Source organism: Eriocheir sinensis, chromosome 19 (genome assembly GCF_024679095.1).
Source record: "Eriocheir sinensis breed Jianghai 21 chromosome 19, ASM2467909v1, whole genome shotgun sequence".
NCBI lineage: Eukaryota > Metazoa > Arthropoda > Malacostraca > Decapoda > Varunidae > Eriocheir > Eriocheir sinensis.
Genome location: NC_066527.1, coordinates 8,785,839 through 8,809,175, shown reverse-complemented (window position 1 = coordinate 8,809,175; position 23,337 = coordinate 8,785,839). Strand labels below are relative to the sequence as shown.

The following is a 23,337-nucleotide window of genomic DNA, read 5'->3' as shown; positions in this document are numbered from 1 at the left end:
GCACCGTGTCCCTGGGCCTGGGCATTTGCTCGAGCAGTGGCCAGACCCCAGCCACGGTCACAGCACGGCTGGAGGGCGTCGGGGCTCCCGGCCGGTCGAGAAGGAACGCGTCTCCGCTCCCCGAGGCACCGACTGCGCCCTGTACTTTTCGCCACGGCCCCGCACGAGCCATAAGGGAGACCCTCCGGGCTCACCTTCCTCGGCGCTGCCTTTCATCTCACCTTCGCCATCCAGCCCCAGGTCGCGGCAGGGGCAGGGGCGGCCGCCCCTAGGCCGCTGGTGCGATGTTCAGGGCTCAGAATTTAGAGCCCCTCATCAACGCGTCGTCGGTCCACGACGGGGGTGCGAGTCCTCCTTGATCTCGTCCCCTCAGCGCCCGGCAATCCGCGCGACGCTACGCTGCCGATCCTTCTTCATATCCAGGACTACCTCTGGGGCCATGGTTGTCTCGCTCATTCACCTGCGCCGCCCGCTTGTTGACGGCGCTCTGCGAGACCTCCCGCCTGGCTGGTGTGATTCGTCAGGGCGGGCTCTTGGTGGGCGCACTATCTCCTGTGTTGATGTTGTGCTTCACTAACACCGTGCGGTAGCAGGTCCAAGCCACCCCCTGAACTCGTCCGCGCACCCAGCCAGGGTGTGGCTTACACCTCCGTCTGCGCCTCCGACAGGTGACGGCGCTCGGTGCGCCAGATCGCCTCAGGAGTCGGGCGGCGGCCTCCCACGACTGACCAACTCCGCGCTCCCCGACACCTCTGCTGTCGTTCCTCCTCCTCACCCAAATTGCCCAGTTTGGCACCAGCAGGTACTCAGAGCCCTCGTCAGGTGTACCACCAGCGTATTGACTCTACCCCGCTCCTTCGAGACTCCCGTCCGGCTGCCCACCCTGGGCAGCCTGCAGGCCCTCCGTGGACTCCATCGCCTTCCGCTGGCACCTCGCCCGACCGGCAACGACCCTGCCCTCCGTCCCCAGGGCAGGTGCGATCGCTCCACCGTGACTACCTCTGCAGCCAACCTCTGAAACAAAGGCAGCTTGTCCGCAGCCTCTCTCCAGCTCCCGTCCACAATCGGCACCCGAGCCTCGCCCTGCGTCAGGTGATCGAGGGCCAGCACACTAACTCGTCTCGATCAGCGACGTCCGTCGGCCGGCACTCCACAGCGCTGCCTACCGCCGATATGAGCCTCCACTGGAGCCCTCAGACTGCACGCAGTGCCCGGCGTGACGCCACACGGCCTCTGTGGCGCTTCCTGGAATCGTCTGGCGGCCAGCATGTCAGGCCGCCCCAGGTCTCTCGGCGCTCCCACCAAGCGGCCGGGCCCGTCCACTGAGCCCCGTAGCGCTTTTGTCCAGCTGCAGCGGCGCCTTCTCGAAGCCTCGCGCCCCAGCCTGGGCGGCGGCTGGCATCTTGAACCTGGGCCTCTATGCCGGCTTCCGTCGTGTCCCGCGGCAAGCCTCCCTAAGCGCCGGAGGCTGAGACCACAGCAGGGAGGGGCGGGCCACGTGGGCTGCGATAGCCGGCATGGCGGGAGGGGCGGTGAGAGAGGCAACGGGGAAAGCGGGGTTAATGGGTCTGACCCCAACAGCTGGACCCAAGGGAGCAGCTCCGACGGCTCCCCAGACTCCTACGGCAGCCTCCACCGGCTCCGCCACGACGCCCTGGGCCTCAGGGGCCCTTGCCAGCGGCCCCCACATGGGCCCAACCAGCCTGCCCCGGCGCCCGCCGCCACCACCACGTGATTCTCCTTGTTCCCCGCGCACCACGTTGCCACGCTCTCTTACCGCCGCCACTCCAGGCGGCGGGGAAGCTGAAAGGGCTGCATTGGAAGAGAAGTGGACGTGACCTGCGAGCTGGCCGGCATGGAGGGAGGGAGGGTGAGAAGGCCACGAGGCGGGGTGGAGTGTTCCAGCTCCAGCACCAGCTGGACCCAAAGGGGCAGCTCGACAGCTCCCCAGCCTCCTGCAGCCTTCTCGCTCCCGCCACGGCCTTCTGGGCTCCAGGGAGGTCCTTCCAAGGGACTGAATGCAGTCTAGCTGGATCGCCGCCTCAGGCTTCCCGCCAAGATTGAGCCTTCTTCCCCTCCGCGTGCAGCCTGCCTCTCGCTGCTGCTCCTCACCTCCACTTCCTCTCTCAGGCCCTAGACCCTCGCCTTCCAGGGTCTGCGTCTCCTCAGCCGTTCGCTCTCAAGGCTGTCTGGAGCCAGTCCGTGCACGGCTGCATTTCCCTTTCAGGAACGAGAGACTGCTCCATAAACCTCTCGTCAGATGGCAGGCCCTCTCTTCTGTTCGCGTGCTATCTCTCGTCCCAGCGTCTGGGCAGCTCGCGTGCCTCTCTTCAGCCCTCTGACCCTGCTTGCGTACCCCCAGGCCTGTAAATGCCTTCCGAGCCTGCTCCGCGTGCCCACCTCCGAGCCTGCTCAAATGCAACCCTCTTATCCATATCCTGCATCACGCCACCGGCCAGCGCGTAGTCCAGTCCATCTGCTGGCTCGGTGTCCAGTTTTGCCCGCGCCAGCCTCAGCCTGCCTCCTCCACCTCACGGCAGCCGTCCTGGGACGCCATGGCGGCAGCAGCAACATTGTTCACTGTTAACATCGCACTCCTATGACACCACTGTTGCTACCACCCCCCGCTGAACACACTCCACAGCACGGGCAGGCGGTGGCACCTCCCTCCCAAACCACCACCACACGCAGGTCGTAGACACCCAGAACAGCAGGGACACCACCGTCATTCCCCAGGGGCAGCCAACTTTACCACAAGGCAAACAAAACCCAGGGCAAAAGAGGCTCCAAAAGTGTGAGATTTTTCTCCTTTACTGGACAGCTCAACACCGTACAAGCACTGGTTCACAAGGCACAGCCTCCCAGTACACAGGAGGGCAGACCAAAGCACAGGGCTCCCAAAGCTAGCAAGCACACAGCAGACAGCACGTCTCTCCTCTATCACAGCTCAGTTCTCTCCATCTGTCGCAGCCCCGCCAGCCGCTCTGACCAGGCTGCTGCAATGCACCACGCCATAAGCCATCACAGCCCTCCACTTGAACACTTCCCAATACACAGATCTTACCTTCAAATGCCCCTGGCGTAACAATACGAAGGGAAGGACACACACACACACACTGAACATTTCTCACCGTCCGCTATTAAAGCTGTCATGTCCTATCGTCTTTCACCTCCTTTTACCTTGCCTTTCTTTTCCTACTGATAGACATAGTAGCAACTTTGCAGAGAGTTTGAAGAGATAATTTAGGATACGAAGGAGAGGAGTTAGTTGTTGTTGCTGGCTCGCGAGAAGGGGTTATAAGGATCGAATTCAACATGGTATCCTTAAACGAGATTGCAGCACGTTTTTCTTTTGTTTTGGTGGCTTAGTTGTGTATTGTGGGTTGCTGCGTCGTTGTCAGCCTTAACACTCCGCATCAGTAGTCCAAAAGTGGGCAACAGATGGCAGCAGGAGTTCTACAGAGACTTACCGGCATTTGCCACATTACAGGCAACACATTGTCACGTGACGTCACACAACACTCCTCCTCTTCCTCCTCCTCCTCCTCCGCCTCCTTTTTTCGTTTCTTCCTTGGCTGAAAAATATAAATGTTTTTGTTCTGTCCTCATTTTCTTTTCACTTTTCTCCTCCTCATTTATCATTCTTCCTCTTCCTTCTCTTCCTCCTCCTCAAAGGGTCAAAGGTGCAGAACGAGCACTTAGCAGCCATGCGCAACTAGCATACGCCCAGCCGTACCTTTCAGTGGTCAGTTTAAGTGACTGACTCATTCAACAAACTCGACCACCACGTCCTCATCTTAACATTCCTTTAAAGCAGAAATGAAATCTTGGCAGCCATTTATGGAACTTTCTTTCAGAGTTAGGGGCATACTACCCAGTCACAGACCATAGGAGCTAATGAGGTGGCCATTTGCAAATTTCAAAAGGAGGACACTGCAAATCATTATATATATATATATATATATATATATATATATATATATATATATATATACCTGCATATATATATATATATATATATATATATATATATATATATATATATATATATGAATAAATAAAACTTTCACTTCAATAGAGCTTGACCAAAACTAAATGAATCTTACTGCACAAATAAAACCTAGTTGTATCCTCCCCTTGATGCCTGGAGGTTTATTTGTTGTATTTTATCCTCTACCAGCCAACTCCAGCCGTTCTTATTCGCCAAAAAATATCTTGTACATGAGCTACTGCAGTCTTCCACTTATACTTCCTATCTCCACAGCACAGCGACAGAGTGTACTACTTGTAAACTCATCCTCTCTGCTGTTTTAGCAATGAATCCAAACTCTTTGGGTCCAGTCAGAGTTAAACGACGTCTTTCTTTTCGGCGTTTTAGACTCCTCAAATCTAAATTAATTGCTCAACCACACTGTGTCGTGTCCGACTCGACTGGGCCGCACCACCACTTTGTGAGAGATTAGCAACTCGCAGTCACAATTGGTTGGTTAAGCACGGTTCATCTACTGTCTACCGAGTGTCCGATTGTGGCTGCCATTGGCCTCGAACTCCCAGATATTCTAATTGTGCGGCATTGTATGTCCTGAGTAATTTTATTTATTTATTTATTTATCTATTTACTTATTAAGTTTATTCATTTTTTGTATTTTCATTCTTATTTATTTATTTATCTATTGATTCATTTATCTTTTTGTCTCACCCCAGAAAGGAGGACAAATGCACGTCCGGCGTGAGGTTGCGCCGGATGGAGGTTAAGGTGCTCAAAGGGACATCCCGGCGGCAAAGCCAGTTGATCTGGCCACCCTAGGAGCTCTGTCGGCTGAGCATCATGTAAACCTATGTAAATCTCTCTCTCTCTCTCTCTCTCTCTCTCTCTCTCTCTCTCTCTCTCTCTCTCTCTCTCTCTCTCTCTCTCTCTCTCTCTCTCTCTCTCTCTCTCTCTCTCTCTCTCTCTCTCTCTCTCTCTCTCTCAGGGTGCACTGGGGTATTTCAAGCGGTCGGATAGATGGGAGATGCTTTTAACGTAGACAGAGTGCCGTTGCTAAGTTGAGCAAGAATGCAAGTTCGATAACAGAATGGTGGCGTTAAACTCACAACGTTCAATATGTTAGGACCACCTGGGGGTCAAAATCGCGTCAAACCTCAAATTCTCCATCAATGTATCCGATGCAGCAAATAAAGCGAACAGAATGTTATGGGCTTCTACATTAAAAACTTTTTATTCAAGAATAAAGATGTAATACTTCCGCTCTGTGGAGCAATACGGCCCCTTCGTTCGTGCTCTGTTATGGGTATTACATCTTTATTCTTGAATAAAAGGTTTCTTTTAATGAAGCCCAACATTCTGTTCGCTTTGTTGCTGCATCGGTATTGATGTGAGAATTTGAGGGTTTGACGCGATTTTATTTAGGTCGTAACATATTGAACGCTTGTAGGTTTAACGCCGCCCATTTCGTTTATCGAAACTTCTTATTTCTTGTTCCAGCAGAGGACCTGGCACTTGTCTACGTTAAAGGGCATCTCCATCTATCCGATAGCTGAAATTTGTGCAAATCTCTTGGAGAGAGAGAGGGTTGCTTGGGTTTGCATGATTATCAATGAGCTCTCGAGGGTGACCAGACGTCGGCTTTACGCCCGGACAGTCCTCTTTGACACCATGCTCCGTGGCTATCCCACACCGGACGTGGAATATCCTCCTTTCTTGGGGTGAGACAAAGATAAATAAATGAATCAATAGATAAATAAATAAATAAGAATAAAGCTAAAAATGAATAAACTTAATAAAGTAAATAGATAAATAAATAAATAAATAAATTACCTTAGACATACAATAATGCTGCCATTAATTAGAATATCTGGGAGTACACCAGAGGCCAAGGTCGGCAGCCACCAATCGGACACTCGGTAGACAGTAGACAGGGCTAACCTGCATGGTCCAACCAACGTTGTGACTGCGTGAGTTACATCTCTCACAGCGGCGGCGCGGCCCATAATAGTCGTGAGTCGGACACGATACAGTGTGGTTGAGCAATTAATTTACGATTTGAGGAGTCTAAAAATGCCGAAAAGAAAGACGTCGTTTAACTTTCTGACTGGACCAAAGAGTTTGGATTCATTGCCTAACAGCAGAGAGGATGGAGTTTCTATGCTTTTGTATTACTCTGTCCGCTAAAAGCTGTGGAGATAGGAAGTATAAAGGGAAGACTGGGCAGTAGCCCATGTACAAGATATTTGCAGCGAACAAGAAACTATTGGAGCTGGCTGGTAGAGGATAAAAATACAACAAATAAACCTCCAGGGCATCAAGGGGAGGACACAACTTGATTTTATTTTGTGCAGTAAGATCTATTTGTTTTTGTCAGTTTCATTAGAAGTGAAAAGTTTTATTTACATTCATATATATATATATATATATATATATATATATATATATATATATATATATATATATATATATATATATATATATATATATATATATATATATATATATATATATATATATCATATACGGCATCGTTACCATTGTCCTCCTTTTTGGAAATTTTGCAATAATGGCCACCCTAATAGGCTCCCTATGGTCCAGACTGGGTAGTATGCCCCTAACTCTGAAAGAAAGTTCCATAAATGTGTCGCCATAAGACTTTACATTTCTGTAGAAGGAATGTTAAGATGGAGGACGTGGCAGTCGAAGTTTGTTGAATGAGTCAGTCCTTTAAACTGGACCACTGAAGGTACAGTTTAAAAGGGTGCATGTGCTTTAGCTGCACTTTTGTCATTGCTAAGTGCTCGTCTCCGCACCTTTGACCCTTTGAGGAGGAGGGGAAGAGAAGGAAGAAGGAAGAATGATAAATGAGGAGGAGAAAGTAAAAAGAAAAATGAGGACAGAACAAAACCAAACATTTATATTTTTCAATGAAGGAAGAAAACGAAAAAAGGAGGCGGAGGAGGAGGAGGAGGAAGAGGAGAGTGTTGTGTGACGTCACGTGCAGACAATGTGTTCCGCCTGTAATGTATAAAAATGCAAGTCTCTAGTAGAACTCATGCCATCTGTTGCCCACTTTCTTGACTACTGATGCGGAGTGTTATAGGCTGACAACGACGCATGCAACTCCTAATAATAATAATAACTTAAGCTCACCAAAACAAAAGAAAAACGTTGCAATCTCGTTTAAGGGATAACATGTTGAATTCGATCCTCTATAACCCCTTTCTGCGAGCTGTATAACAAATAACTTAACTCCTCTCCTTCGTATCCTAAATTATTCCCCTTCAAACCTTTCTCTTCTCGCGTAGGTTGCTACCGTCGTCTATCAAAAGTAGGAAAGAAAGAGCCAAGGCAGAAAAAGGAGGCGAAAGACGATAGGACACATGCATTTTTTCAGCTTTAATAGCGGACGGTGGAGAAATGTTCAATGTGTGTGTGTGTGTCCTCTCCCCTTCGTATTATGTTACGCCAGGGGTATATTTGCGCTATGTAGTATCTGTGTATTGTGTGGGGGGTGCTAGTTCAGGGGCGCGGAGGGCTGTGATGGCTGGCGGGCGTGGGTGCATTGCAGCAGCCCGGCTGGGAGCGGCCGGCGGGGCCGCGGGAGAGATGGAGAACTGAGCTGCGATAGAGAGAGACGTGCTGTCCGCTGTGTGTGCCCTTGCCAGCTTTTGGGGAGCCCCGTGCTTTGTCTGCCCCTCCTCTGTGTACTGGGAGTACTGTGCCCTTGTGAACCAGTGCTTGTACGCGATTGTTGAGCTGTCCAGTAAAGGAGAAAAAATCTACACTTTGAGCCTCTTTGCCTGCCTTGTTTGCCTCGTGGTGTGTTGGCTGCCCCAGGAATGACGGTGTGGTGTCCTCTCGCTGTTCTGGAGTGTTCACGACCCGCGTGTGGTGGTTTGGAGTGGAGGGTGCCACCGCCTGCCCGTGCTGTGGAGTGTGTTCGGCAGCGGGGGTGGTGGCGTAACTGGTGGTGTCATAGGAGTGCGATAAGTTAACAGTGAACAATGTGTTACGCCGATGCCGCCATGGCGTCCCAGGACGGCCACCGCCGTGAGGGTGAGAGGCGGGCAAGGCCGAAGGCTGGCGCGGGCAAACCGACACCGAGCCAGCAGATGGACTGGATCATTGCCACGCTGGCCGGTATGATGCAGGATATGGATGAAGAGGAGCAGACGAGCAGGCTCGGAGGCACGCGAGCAGGCTCTGGAAACGGCAGACGAGCGAGGCTCCAGATAGTACGCAAGCAGGGTCAGAGGGCTGAAGAAGAGAGGGCACGCGAGCTGGCTCAGACGCTTCAGACGAGATAGCACGCGAACAGAAGAGAGGGCTCCGCCATCTTGACGAGGTTGTGGCGGACGAGCAGTCTCGTCTTTGAAAGTGGAAATGCAGCCGCACGGACCGGGCCTGCGACAGCCTGAGGAGTTGAACGGCTGGAGGAGATGCAACAGACCCTGGAAGGCGAGGTTCAGGGCCTGAGAGAGGAAGTGTGAGGTGGAGGAGCAGCAGCGAGGTGGCAGGCCGCACGCGGAGGAAGAAGGCTCAATCCTGGCAGGGAGAAGCTCCGAGGCGGCGATCCAGCTGGGACCTATCTGGGGTCCCTGGGGAAGGACCCTGGAGCCTGGTAGCGTCGTGGCGGAGCAGTAGCGGCTGCAGGAGGAGCTGGGGAGCCGTCAGGAGCCGCTCCGCTTGGGTCCAGCTGGTGCTGGAGCCGGAACACCACCCGCCTCGGGGCCTTTCTCACCCCCTCCCTCCCCTCCATGCCGGCCAGCGCGCAGGTCACGTAGTCCACTCTCTCCAATGCAGCCCCTCAGCTTCCCGCCGTTCGGAGTGGCGGCGAAGAGAGGTGGCAACGTGGTGCGCAGGGAACAAGAGAATCACGTGTGGTGGCGGGCGCCGGGGTGGCTGGCTGGGCTCCATGTGGGGCCGCTGGCAAGGGGGCCCTGAGGCCTGGTGGCGTCGTGGCGGAGCCGGTGGAGGCTGCAGGGTCTGGGGAGCCGTCAGGCCACTCCCTTGGGTCCAGCTGGTGCTGGGGTCGGACTCATTAACCCCGCCTCGTTGTCTCTCTCACCGCCTCCCTCCCCGCCATGCCGGCCGGCTTGCAGCCCCCGTGGCCCGCCCCCTCCCCTGCTGGGTGGCCCCTCAGCCCCGGCGCTTAGGGAGGCTTAAGCCAGCAGGCACGACGGGAAGCTGGCATAGGGAGGCCCAGTTCAAGATGCCAGCCGCTGCCCAGGGCTGGGGCGAGGCTGAAGGCGCTGCAGTTGACAAAAGCGCCACGGGGCTCAGTGGACGGGCCCGGCCGCTTGCGGGGAGTGCCGAGAGGACCTTGGGGCTGCCTGACATGTTGGCCGCCACACGATCCAGGAAGCGCCACAGAGGCTGTGTGGCGTCACGGGGCACTGCGTGCAGTCTGAGGGCCCAGTGGAGGCTCATATCGGCGTAGGCAGCGCTGGGGAGCGCCGGCCGATGGACGTTGCCGAACGAGACGAGCCGTACGTGCTGGGCCTCGACTACCTGCCGCAGGGCGAGGCCTGTGCCGACCGTGGACGGGAGCTGGAGAGGCTGCGCGAACAAGCGCCTTTACTCTCAGAGGTTGGCTGTGCAGAGGTAGTCGCGTTGGAGCGACTGCACCTTGCCCCGGGGACGAAGGACAGGGTCGTGTGTTGCCGGTCGGGCGCAGTGCCAGTGGAAGGCGCGGTGGAGTCCGCGGAGGGCCTGCAGCTGCCTGGTGGTGTGGCAGCCGGACGGAGTCTCGAAGGAGCGGGAGAGGAGTCAGCCACAGTGCTGGTGGCTAACTCCTCCGACGAGGCTCGGAAAGTACCAGCTGGTGCCAAGCTGGGCACCTGTGAGGAGGTGGAACGACAAGAGGAGGTGCCGGGGAGCGCGGAGTTGCCCGCTATGAGGCCGCTGCCCGACCTCCGGAGGACGTGGCGCACCGGAGCGCCGCTAACCTGACGGAGGTGCGCCACACCCTGGCTGGGTGCACGGACGAGTTCGGCGGGGGTGGTTTGGACCTGCTGGGCCGGATGGGGTTGGTGACGCGCAACATCAACGCGGGAAATAGTGCGCCCACCAAGAGCCCGCCCCGACGAATCGCACCGACCAGGCGGGAGGAACTGCAGAGCGCCGTCAACAAGCGGGCGGCGCAGGGGGTGAATGAGCGGAGAGACAGTCCATGGCCCTCAGAGGTAGTCCTGGATATGAAGAAGGACGGTACGCAGCGCTTCTGTGCGGATTGCCGGGCGCTGAGGGACGAGACTGGCGAGGACTCTCACCCCCTGCCGTGGACCGACGACGCGTTGATGAGGGCCTTGGGGTTCGAGGCCTTCCTGAAGACGACCAGCGGCCTAGGGGCGGCCGCCCCGCCCTGCCATGACCTCCGGGGCTGGATGGCGAAGGTGATGATGAAGGCAGCGCCGAGGAAGGTGAGCCCGGAGGGTCTCCATGGCTCGTGCGGGGGCCGTGGCGAAAAGGGGCATAGGCGCAGTCGGTGCCCGGGGAGCGGAGGACGCGTTCCTTCGACCGGCTGGAGCCCGACGCCCTCCAGCCGTGCTGCAAGGACTGTGGCCAGTCTGGCCACCGCTCGAGCGCCTGCCCCAGGCCCAGGGACACGGTGCGAGCGAGAAACGCGGACGGGCTGGAGAAGGGAGCCGACTTCCAGCCGTCTCCCGCCCTCGGGCCCCGTCTTGAGCAAGCTGCCGCCGCCCGACCAGCGTGTTGCCAGTGGGAGGATCAGCGGTTGTAGCCACGACGCGTGACAGTGGACATCGGGGCTGAGGAGTCCTCGGCGCGGCCTGACCTGGGTAGTGTGTGCTGCTGGAGGCCAGTGGAGGCTCGTATCGGCGTAGGCAGCGCTGTGGAGCGCCGGCCAGTGGACGTCGCCGATCGAGACGAGCCGTGGCTGATGGGCCCCGACTACCTGACGCAGGCCCGGAAGACTTGTGGTGGCCTCGGACGGAGCTGAGGGTGACCGAGGTGCCTTGCTCCCAGGGAGGTTTTCGAGCATGGCTGCGTGGGGAGATGGTCACGGCTGGGCGAGCACCTGCCCCGAGGGTGGAGGCCAGGAGCCGGTGTCGACCATCCCGAGCGTCGCGTGGAGCGGATGGCGTGGAAGAGCCCACTGAGGACTGGCGGCTGGTCGACGACGTGGCTGACAGGCACGAGAAGAGACTGTGGAGGATGTGGTGGAGGACAGACTGACTTGGGTGTATTGCATGTATTTTTCTGTGTTCAATGTTCGGCCGGGAGCTCAGGCTACCGGTGGATTTGGCCACGGGATGGCCTCCCGACGTGAGCTTGCCCACCGTCACCTCTGGCTTCGCAGGAGCACTGCAGGAAAGCCTGGCTGAGGTGCATCGACGCGTGCGGGGCAAGCTCAAGGTAGCAGGCCAGGCCATGAAGGAGACGTCCGACCGGCGCATGAGGGACGTGAGGTACTCCGTGGGTGACAGAGTGTGGCTGCATAACCCCCGCCGGAAGCGAGGGCTCTCGCCAAAGCTACAGAGCCCCTAGGAGGGGCCGTACACGGTGTTAGCAGTCCTTTCAGACGTCACCTACCGGATTCGACGGGGTCGGAAGCGCCCGTCTGTTGTCCACGTGGACCGGTTGTGGCGTTACCACGGTCCAGGGCGCTACTCCTGGGGTCATGGCGGAGAAGAGGAGGACGTGAGCCCCAGTAGCAGCGAAGGGGACGTGTCAGAGGTCGACCAAGAAGCGGACGAGCACGGGCGTAGCGGCAAACGTCAGAGGCGACCCCGAGGAGGGACTTGGAGCTGCTGACGCCTCCCTGGGTGCCGCCGCCTACCTGCCGCCGCCCGCATCTCCCCAGCGGCGCCCCTCGGCGAGAGAGGCGACGGCCTGATGGTTAAGAGACTTGCGACGTGCCGAGGACTGATTTTTTTTGTGTGTGTGTTGAAGGTTGGGGCAGGCGGGTCGACTGTTTGGTAGGGGGGGATAGTGTTACGCCAGGGGGTATATTTGTATGTGTTATCTGTGTATTTTTATTAGGGGGTGGGGGTGCTAGTTTGTGGTGCGGAGAGCTGTGATGCCCGGGGCGGGGGTGCATTGCGGCAGCCCGGCCGGGGAGCGGCCGCGGGGCCTGGAGCAGATGGAGAGAGTGGAGCTGCTATACAGGAGAGACGTGCTGCCCGCTGTGTGTGCCCTTGCCCGCTTTTGGGGAGCCCTGTGCTTTGTCTGCCCCCCTCTGTGTACTGGGAATGCTGTGCCCTGGGAACCAGTGCTTGTACGGTGTTGGAGCTGTCCAGTAAAGGAGAAAACCTACACTTTGAGCCTCTTTGCCCTGCCTTGCTTGCCTCGTGGTGTGTTGGCTGCCCCGGGGAATGACGGTGTGGTGTCCCTCGCTGTTCTGGATGTTCACGACCCGCGTGTGGTGGTTTGGAGTGGAGGTGCCACCGCCTGCCCGTGCTGTGGAGTGTGTTCAGCGGGGGTGGTGGCTTAACAGTATCCTAAACTACTCCCCTTCAAACTTTTTTTTGCATAGGTCCATTTTTATTATAATTAACTTCACGATCTGGTTTTTATGTCTGTTTTGTATCTGTTTTTCTAAGTTGAAGAGAGGAAGGAGAGGGAAAGAGGAAAGGAGAGAGGGTGACCCACATAGGAGAAGGGCTAAGTTAGGAGGAAAAAGAAGGCGGGAAGGAGAAGGAAAAATAAGAAATGGAAGGAAGTATGAGAAATGGTGACCCAAATAGGAGTAGGGCTAACTTAAGAGAGAGAGGGGAAGGTGGGAGACAGGAAAGGTGTGCAGCGACTTGCCTGATGGGCGAGCCTCCCATAACTCACTCTGCGAATAGGGTACCTCTTTGGCCGACTGGTTAAGGAGTGGCTCTCCCGCCTCGCTGGTCGCAGTTTCGATCCCCGACGCCGGCAAAACCTTTTCTTGTTTGGATTAATTTCTCGTGTGTTTCGGTACACGCAGAGGTCGTGTGGAAGTGTAGTAAAGAGGTGGGTATCCTTTCCTGTGATTCTGTTGTGTCTCCCCGAAGGGGTAACAGGTAGAGTTATGGCCCATGCTCTCCGAAGAATTCATAAAAAAGTGGGAATTTTCAAACACACAGAAATTAATCTAAATAGGGATGGAAAGCCGTGTAGTGCAGCTGACTTTCCTGATGGGCGAGCTTCCCATAACTCACTCTGCGAATGGGGGTACCTCTATGGCCAACTGGTTAAGGAGTGACTCTCGCATCTCGATCCCCGGCGCCGGCAAAACCTTTCCTTGTCTAGATTAACTTCTCGTGTGTTTCGTTACACGCAGAGGTCGTGTGGGAGTGTAGTAATGAGTAAATTCCGGCGTTTCAAAGGAAGGAGAGAAAAGAGAGTGGGAAATAGGGAAAGAAGGACGGAAGGAAAGACAAAAAAAAGGAAGGAAGGAAAGAAGAAAGAAAGGTAGAAAGGAACAGGATCAAGACCCGATAAGGCCACGAAACATTAAGATGAGTGGGGAGTCAGCCTGTGAGGCCGCTGAGACACCCTATATACGTGACCTTGCTCCTACGTGACCTGCCCAGACGTCTATCTTGGCAGGCAGGACGAGGCAGGTGGAAGGGAGGAAGAGAGGTAGGTAAGAAATGAGAGGAATGAGTACTTGAGTGGGGGAGGCAGGCGAAAGGGAGGAAAGTATATAGATAAGGAAGGGAACGAGGGAGGAATGCAGTGGAAGAGATAGGAAGGATGAAGAAATAGGAAGAAGGAAAGGAAAAGAAGGGAATAGATAGAAAAGGAAGAAGAGATTACTGAAGTGGAGGAGGAAGGAAAAGGATGATGGGATAGGAAGAAGGAAAGGAAACGAAGGGAATAGATAGAAATGGAAGAAGAGATGACCACAGTGGAAGAGGAAGGAAAGATGGTGGAATAGGAAGAAGGAAAAGAAAAGAAGGGGAAGGAGATACGACTGAAATGGAAGAAGCAGAGAAGGAGGAAAACAGAAAGAGAGACAGGAAGGAGGAAAAACACAGAAGAAGGATGAGAACCGGAGTGCGAGAGACAGAACAGGAGGGAGATAAAAAAGGAAGTCACGAAGAATGAAGGAAAAGAGAGAGGAAGGAAGGAAAGGAATCAGGGAGAGAGGGAGGGAACGAAGAAAACATATAGAGAAAGAGGGAGAGAGGGAGGAAGGGGAGATTGGAGGTATGGAAGAAGAAAATAGGGAGAAAGGGAGGGGAAATTAGACGAAGAGGGAGGGAAATAGTATGGTAGAGAAGGGAGGGAGGGAAATGGACCAGGAGAGAGAGAGAGTGTTAGAGAGAGAGAGAGAGAGAGAGAGAGAGAGAGAGAGAGAGAGAGAGAGAGATGGAAGAAAGTCAACATCGACAAAGAAAATATGAATGAAAAACGGAATAAGAGAAGGAAAAATGAGAGAAAAGAGGAGAACGAAAGAAAATTTATACAGAGAATAAATGTGTGGAAAAAGGAATGAGAAGAGGAAATAAGTGGATGAGAGAGAGAGAGAGAGAGAGAGAGAGAGAGAGAGAGAGAGAGAGAGAGAGAGAGAGAGCACCAAAGGAAGAAATCAAGGAAGCCGGACCCAAGGCTCACATACTGCTTCACACCCCTAAACGGAAGGACTCCTCCTGCCCCGGCCCTCACAGTAAATGTTTCCCAAGGCCACAGGAAGTTAGTCGGTTCTCATGATTGTTTTTCACTTTCATCTCGCTTAAGGTACCAACCAAATTTATTTCAGTTGCGTTCCCTTTCCTGAAGTGCACGAAGGAATGAAAAAAAAAAAAAAAGTTCGTGGTCTGCGAGTCGGATCGATTTCGTTTTACAGATAAAGTCATGGCTGCTATATTGCTTCCCTCCATGGCCTGTAATGTCTTTAGAGACACGAGGCTCGAGGCTTGTGCATCAGTTTGTTTCCTTTCAATCATGTTGGAGATGTCGGTCGCTATTGAGTTTGTCTTCGATGAAATAAACTTTGTTGGGAAGAATATAAAAGGAGCCCACGGCCACGACACCAGCTTGTTTCTTCTTGGTTACGAATCGAAAGTAAAATTTCACTCCTTTTACTGAAATACATGTAGCCGGGAACCATGATGGAGTAGGTCACGGCCGGGCACGTCGCCTCGCCCCGCCGCTCCTGCTAATGATGCCGAGGGTGTCGGGTCCCTTGCTTGCCTCGGGCGGCGCCCCGCTGGGCCAGCACACGCATTCAGCTCTCATAACGACTATCTCCAAAGTCCACCAAGTGGATGAGTCGGGTTATCAAGAGTGTTTTTCATGTTTAAAGTGCAGAAGCCATGTCAAACTTATTACTAGGCTCATAAAATCACCCATGGCTATTCCTCCCACGACAACCTCTGCGAAAGGTTTATCAAATGTGGATGTGTAAGCCCCGAAGTATTTGTGACTATGGGCCCAGGTCTATGGAGCCACTTGGAAGAGAGCTAAGGTGATGATGAGGGGGACCAAGTTCACTGTGCTCTCACACTTGGACGAGTTGAAGCGGTGAACAACGGGCAGTATTACATGCAAATACAGTCCCAGTCATGGCGCCTGATACCCATATGCCATGAAATCTGGTGGCGTGCAGCAGCGACAGCCCAGCTTGGCGATGCGAGACGAGAGAAGAAAAAAATCATGGCTGGGTTCGGTCTTGGCTGTTGAGATGCGACACCCATGGCATTCCGAAAGTAAATTTTAAAGCATATGAGGCCGGCAAAGTACAAATAAAAGAAAAGGCCACAACACGCAGCTCCAACAAAAAAGATGAAGATTGAAAAACAAGTTTGTCATAGAAATTAAGAAATACAAGCGAAAGAAGGCCCCTCCAGAGTTTACCATTAAAAAAGATGAAAGACTGATGATACTGGCTAACTCTCGTAAAAGATAGTTAGACAGCAAAGAGGCGGGCTTGGGTAGAAAATATTGTGCAGCGAGGCGGCAGGAAGGTATAGGCATGCAATAAGCAAATTCAAGAGAGTAGTTAATATAAAAATTGATATAAATGGTAGTTAACAGGATCGTAGCAAAATTTAAGGGTTGATGAATCAGTACGAGGAGGGAACTTGAAGCGAAAGGCCTTTGACCATATTCTGCCCATATTCCACAGGGGAAAAATTAGAATGCAAACTCTAAACAAGAAGTTTCCAAGCCCTTGTGTATAATTAGCAAGATGGCGCCACTATAAACACTTGTCTGTGCCTGAACGTGCCAAAACGTAAAAGAAAAAAAAAAAGCATCTGGAAGAAGGAAAGTGATCTGTGGAGACGATACGCCTGGAATGAAAATTATCTGGAGGACTATATATAGACATTTATTTTTATTTTTGTCTACTGTCAACATGTGCAGCTTTTGAATTTCTCAAAAAATCGTCTCCTTGGCTCCATCTTGGGTGTGGGTGCGGCCAAGGCTTGCTGGTGTTTACATCTGCCTGAGGTGACAATCCAACTGAAATGACACACAGGAGCTTTTGGCCCAGCACTGGGTTCTTGCAATTATTAAAGACAAGCTACGAATCTGACCGTCATTTATCATATTATGTTTATAAGGATAAAATTACACCTACAATCTTATGGTCGTATAAATCTCAGTGTACTAAAGAGCCCCTTCGCGTGACGGCTCGTTCACGCAGCGGCTCCTCCTCCTGACGGGGACAATGTCACCGAATGCAAATGTTCGTCGCTCGATCATTTTTTAATATTCTATTCATTTACTGTTTTGTTTTATGGTGCAGTAGAGAGGCCAATAAGAGGAGCGAAGAGCATGTGGTAAATAAAGCACTGAAAATGGGAATAGAATATTAAAAGCGAAGAAAGACGAAAAAGTAGATAAAGAGATGACAGTGAAGATTTCGAGGACAAGACTGTGAGGGAGGGAGGGGCGGTACCGAGCGAGGCGGACTGTGTCGGGAATGGCGACGAAGACGGGACAGGCAAAGAAAGGAAGAAACGAAACTATAAGAAAACCGCCTGCAAAACGCAAGTCCGAAAAAGGAGCCAGGAAGAAGCAGAAAGATACTGACCAAATAAGCTTCCAAGGCTGCCCAGAATCGAGAGCTTGAGTGAAACTATTGTCCCTGTTCTAGGTCACACACGTATTAAGTGGCCTAACACAACCCTCCTCTCTTTCCCCCCCCCCAACAAATATCCTTGATACGCCTTAGCTATACATCCATGTGTGTGCGTGCATATGTGTGTGTCTCTGTGTGTATGTGTGTGTGTGCAGTGCTAAGTATAAATGGAAGAGTGAACGGAGGAGTACCATAGTCTCTTTCGCAACAGCCATGGATGGAGTCAGCTTAGTGAGTTGATCAAAGTGTGTGTGTGTGTGTGTGTGTGTGTGTGTGTGTGTTGAATACTAATGAAAAGTGTTGGAATTTGATCACTTGCTCTACTGTTTACTTAATTGATTAGAAACATGAATTGATAGAGAGGTGGGGGTGGTGATGGGGGTGGTGATGGTGGATGGTGGTGATGGTTGATGGTGGCGATGGTGGTGGTCCCCCTCCCCTTCTTGTTTCCCCACCCCCTTACCACTACCAACAGTGGATCAAGAACTGAGCCACTAGTGACAGGCGCCCACTCTGAGGCAACTCCATCAAACACCGCCCTTTGTTGTCTGTTGCTCAGCTAGTAAGGGATCCAGCAGTGTAGTTTACCTGCAATACCTAGTTTCTTGATTTTACGAAGCATTTTTTGTGGAACTTTATGAAACACCTTTTGAAAATCCAGATAAATTGCATCCAGATTTATATTTATATCGGAAACTGATAATAGATCGTTATAAAAGAAATAGAGAGAGAGAGAGAGAGAGAGAGAGAGAGAGAGAGAGAGAGAGAGAGAGAGAGAGAGAGAGAGACCTCACACAAGTACCATTCATCGTTAGGTAAAGAAGTTACCAATTAATGATGTACAGTACAATAAAGAAATATTGCGTCACATTTTACAAGCGACTGTGAACTGACATGGCTGCCAATTTTCAGACACCTTTCAGGGCAGCGGTCCTCCTTCTGCTTGTCCTTGCCGGGCAACTGGAGGCCTTCCCGGACCACGGCGTGGAGCATGGGCACGGCATGGAGCCAGGCATGGGCGAAGCTAGTCATGGGCACGCAGGTTATGACTACAGTCCTCCCCCCATGCCTGAGAAACCTATGGGCTACAGCTATGAGCCTCCTTCTGTACCCTTCCCTCCTCCCACCCTGTACGAGGCCCCTGCTGCCACGGGCGAGACTCATGCTCCCATAGCTGAGACACATACTCCTGTGGTTGATCCTCATGCTGCCGTCGCTGATCCTCATGTTGCCGTCGCTGATCCTCATGCTGCCGTCCCTGATCCTCATGCTGCCGTCGCTGATCCTCATGCTGCCGTCGCTGATCCTCATGCTGCCGTCCCTGATCCTCATGCTGCCGTCGCTGATCCTCATGCTGCCGTCGCTGATCCTCATGTTGCCGTCGCTGATCCTCATGCTGCCGTCCCTGATCCTCATGCTGCCGTCGCTGATCCTCATGCTGCCATGGGTGAGACTCATGCTGCCATGGGTGAGACTCATGCTGCCATGGGTGAGACTCATGCTGCCATGGGTGAGCCAGTGTTAGAGCCAGTTTTTGATCTCCGCTCGAACCTTGGCCACGCGTAGAAAGGACATGAAGAGTGTGTGGCAGCATGACATCGTCAGCCAACGTAACGACATGCATTGTTTTGAAGCAGACATTCTGCTTGAATGACCGTGACACCCTCCCACTTCTCTTTGAGGCCAGCGATGTATTCTGCACACACACACACACACACACACACACACACACACACACACTATTAGAGAACATTTTGTCCATGTCCAAACAAACAAACAAAAAAATACATTCTAAGTACAGATGCAAATCTATTTCATGTTTCCTTGGCAGGCTTTAGGGGTGAGGAACAGCTGTTATCTTACGTACAACCTCACTGTGACAGTGGATTAGTTTTTTATTTTATTTCTTAATCTAAAATTAGTTCTCTGGTGGACAATATATCTTTAAGACATGAAATGATTTAGGAAAAGAGAGAAACAACAAGACGTTGACGTATGAAGAGAAACAGGCCGTGAGAGGCGGTACTGCGAGAAATACCTCCTCACAGAAATAAGTCGTTCTGCTGTACACTACGCATGCGCCCTGGGGACTGCACAGCAGGAAAACATTAATTTGCCTGGTTTTGTTCTAGTTTGTCCACTTGTGATCTTTGTGATGGTTGATATTGCCCGCAAGACAACAACACAGCAGACCAACCAACCAAACAAGCAACAACTGAGTGAACGTCAACGTGGGGGTAATTCTTTCTAAAATCTGCCCTTTCGTTTGTTATAAAGTCTCTTGATTAGGAAGTGTTACTCTGATGTTTGTGTCATATACTGACGCCCAAACAGGACAAGTAAACGATGGCGGTGAGTGAAATATAGGAAAAGTAAGCAAGTTGGGCCTCTCTCTACGAGCTATTTTTCGGCTGCGAGCTAATTCCTACAATAGCAGTCCTAGGCGCGAGCCACCCCAAACACACGTTGACAACTTGACACAGGCCACGGACGGCAGGCGCGTGAGGAGGCCTCGGCCACGGCTCCCACGGCTCCCGGCACCACATACACCAGGCCCGACTCCCGACGGAGACCTGGGCGAGCCGTTTGGATTAACCGTCTTGGAGGATCATGTGGTGCGACAAGGGAGGCAAGGTAAGGAAAGAATGGGCCGGGGCGGCGGGTGGAGCCTCATAGCTTCTTCCATTCAGCTGATTCGTTTCTGGGTCCTGCCCCCTGGGTTCCCGTCTGGATCTGGATCTGGATGAATAATGCGCAGGGTACCCGTACAGGTGTATAATAACACGCATATTTGAATTGGCTGTTGGGGGGACGGGGAAGCCGGGTGTGCAGGAGAGGGAAGTGAATCAAGTGTAATTGTTGATGTGTTGTGGTGACAAGTGAGTGTGTATTTGTTTTTTGAATGAGTCTATTGTACCGCAGTCTAAAATCTGTTGAGGTAGGCTGTTCCAGTCACGTATGGTGCGTGGAAAGTATGAGTGCTTGTATGCGTCAGTGTTAATGTGATATGTTTGGTATTTATGGATGTGTGTTACGTACGAGTATGTTGACGGTTTGCGTTGTGTAAGTATGTATACGTGGATCAATGTCAATGTGAGTGTTTGTGATCTTGTACTTAAAGAACATAAGAACATAAGAACGCAGGAGTCTGCAAGAGGCCGGTAGGCCTGTACGAGGCAGCTCCTTTGACCCTAAGCTCCCGTGTATCTAACCCCACCTAATATCGCTGTCCATGAATTTATCTAGTCTATTTTTGAATGTGACAATTGTATTGGCACTCACCACATGACTGCTAAGCCTATTCCACTCATCCACCACCCTGTTAGTAAACCAATTTTTGCATATGTCCCTGTTGAATCTGAATTTATCCAGTTTAAACCCGTTACTTCGTGTCCTACCCGGTTCTCTTACCAACAAAACCTTATGAATGTCTCCCTTATTAAAGCCCTTCATCCATTTATAAACCTCGATCATGTCTCCACGCACCCTTCGCCTTTCTAGAGAATGCAAGTTTAACTGTTTGAGTCTTTCCTCGTATGGCAAGTTTCTCAACCCCTGAATCATCTTAGTCATCCTCCTCTGCACCGATTCTAACATTTTGATATCCATTCTATAGTAGGGTGACCAGAACTGAACCGCATAGTCAAGATGAGGTCTAACTAATGCTAAATATAGTTTGAGGAAGACTTCGAGGCTTCTGTTGCTTACGCTCCTTGAAATAAATCCCAGTACCCTATTAGCTCGATTTCTAGCTTGAATGCATTGTGCCCTTGGACGGAGATCAGAGCTCACTAAGACCCCTAAATCCCTCTCGCACCCAGACCTACTTATGAGAGTGTCATTTAAGCAATAGTTATGTGAGGGGTTGTTCTTGTTCCTACCTACACTCAGAATACTGCACTTCCCTACATTGAACTCCATCTGCCATTTATCCGCCCAGTCATATAATCTGTTGAGTTCACCTTGGAGAATACTAGCGTCCTGATCCGACTCAATTACTCTACCGATCTTGGTATCATCTGCAAATTTACTAACATCACTACTAATTCCTGTGTCTAAGTCATTGATATAAATAATAAACAAAAGTGGACCTAATACCGAACCTTGTGGGACCCCACTCGTAACACATCCCCAGTCAGATCTTTTACCATTGATTTGCACTCTTTGCTTCCTATTGCTAAGCCACGCCTTGACCCAGTTCAAAACTTTACCCTCTACTCCGTGAGCCTGTAATTTAAGCAACAGTCGTTGGTGAGGAACTTTGTCAAACGCTTTACTAAAATCAAGATAGATTACATCATAATTTTCATCTCTGTCAACCGCCTCAAATACTTTATTGTAGAAGGACAAGAGATTGGTGAGGCATGACCTACCTTTTGTGAACCCATGCTGCGAGTCGTGAATTAAGCTATGTTTCTCTAAATGCTCCCGAATGTTCCTGGCTATTATGGACTCCAGCATCTTCCCTAAGTGTAAGTCTGTGTGCTTGTCTGCGTATGTGAAGAGGTTCCATGTTTATCTGTTGTTTGATCCGTGTTGTGATGCCAGGCGTTCGAGTGTAATTGTCTGTAATGAACCTAGCCGCCTTGGTGTTGATTTGTTCTAACCAATCAATGTTTCTGTGTGTGTAAGGATCCCACACCGTGGAGCAGTATTCCAGTGTTGGTCTCACAAGTGTGTCATAAGCTATGTGTTTAATGTCAGGTGTGCAGTTATGTAAATTCCTTCTCAGGAACCCCTGTGTTCTATTGGCTGCGGCACTGATATGGTCCATGTGAGTGTTGAATTTCAAATTAGGGTATTATTCTAGTGTTTGCCCATACTCACCCCTCGCAACCAAACTTGGCTAGGGGGCCATTGGGACGGTGGTAAACATGAAATGCGTCGCAAATGCATAGTTTTTGAGTTATGGGACATTGAAAAATACCCTAGATGTAGGGAAATTCCTTTCAATTACTTAGATGTAGGGAAATTTCATACATTCTGGGATTTTTTTACAACGTACAGAAACCACGCAATTTCACTCACTCTCCATACCAAAGAGGGGTTTGACGGGGGCGAAGCCCCCCCAATACAGTATTAAGGTCATATTGAAGCATCTAAATGGTAAGTAATTTACGTCATAAGAATCTTGCAACCGTCATATACAACTATGTATTCACTTACTGGAAGCACGTACGAACGCGTTAAGCAGGTTTGGTACCACGTACGAACGCATGAAGCAGGTTTGGTACCACGTACGAACGCATGAAGCAGGTCAGGGGAGGACGGGTCTGGTGAAGCCGCCGGACCATCTTGGCGTCGTCATTGATGTAAATAATAGCTAATGTTGAAGAAGGGGACGTAAGCACTCCTGTCAATGTCCCTCAGTTAGCTGTTAGGTCGTAAAGTTCGGTTGGGGTACTTTAAGAGAAGGGGGTGGTCCAGGGGGGGGTGCAGCCCCCCCCCTTGGTTAGAAGGGGGGTTGAGGGGGCAAAGCCCCCCTATTAGCAGGTCATAAATCTCAGTTGGAGTAGTTTAAATATGCTCCCCCAACCCAAATACCCCGACTTCCCGCGGGTCCCCCAAGATCGATGGGGAAAGGGGCTGGATCTGGATCCGCTACTGGCGCGCCGCCTTCATATTATGGTTGAGGGACATGTATTTTGTTTTTTAACTATGATATATGGAGGCGTTACTCAGACGTATTATCGTTTTCTAGAGGCGCGGAGTCCATATCCACAATCACCTTGTATACTGGGAACACGAATCCGTGAAGCAGATTCAAAATGCGGTCAGTCAGGATTCACGTGTTCGAACAGCTCGGGCAGGAGGTTCGAGAGCCTGCACTTGCTCTAGAACCTGCAGTACTGTTTAAGGAGCGGCGTTGGACGGATCACGTCTAGCCGCTGGTTTTGCTTGTGTCAGTGATAAACAATGAAGATACACCGTGTTTGGTGCCACGGACTCTACTAACAGGACAGAAACCTTGCGATGAGGTGACAACCTACTGGCACCGGTGCTAGAGAGAGGGCATGAGTGTGGTGTAGGCGGTTTTTGTGGGTGCAGATGGCCTCCGGCGCCACGCCAGACCGGTAGGTGAGCATCGTTTGGTGTGTTCACTACGCTTCTCTCCCAAAACAAGCTTGGGGATCCAGTGAGAATGCGTGGTTTCCGTATGGGAAACACTAAATTCGTCGCAAACACTCATTTTAGGGGCGGTGGGAAGAAAAATCCCTAAATGTAGGGAATTTCCCTAGATCTAGGGAATTTTCCCCCCTCAAAAAAAAAAAAAAAAACGCGATTGCGTCGGATTTCGTGTCCCCCACCCGAAACTAGCATT

The 23,337-nt window shown here is 51.7% G+C and overlaps 1 protein-coding gene and 1 long non-coding RNA gene across 5 annotated transcripts in view; one reads left to right on the top strand and one right to left on the bottom strand.

The window, feature by feature from the left end:
- Positions 1–23,337, bottom strand: part of LOC127000656 (uncharacterized) — a 47,614-nt gene that overhangs the window by 3,802 nt on the left and 20,475 nt on the right. The gene's annotated exons all lie outside the window — the stretch shown is intronic.
- LOC127000657 (uncharacterized) overlaps positions 17,054–23,337 on the top strand; it is a 64,061-nt gene continuing 57,777 nt past the window's right edge. Inside the window, exons 1-2 of one of the 2 annotated variants that reach the window (XR_007754372.1) lie at positions 17,054–17,246; positions 17,928–18,823. This is a non-coding gene — a long non-coding RNA (uncharacterized LOC127000657). Of the gene's footprint in view, positions 17,247–17,927; positions 19,650–23,337 lie in introns of those variants that run through there. The other variant, XR_007754373.1, reaches the window with a different exon arrangement.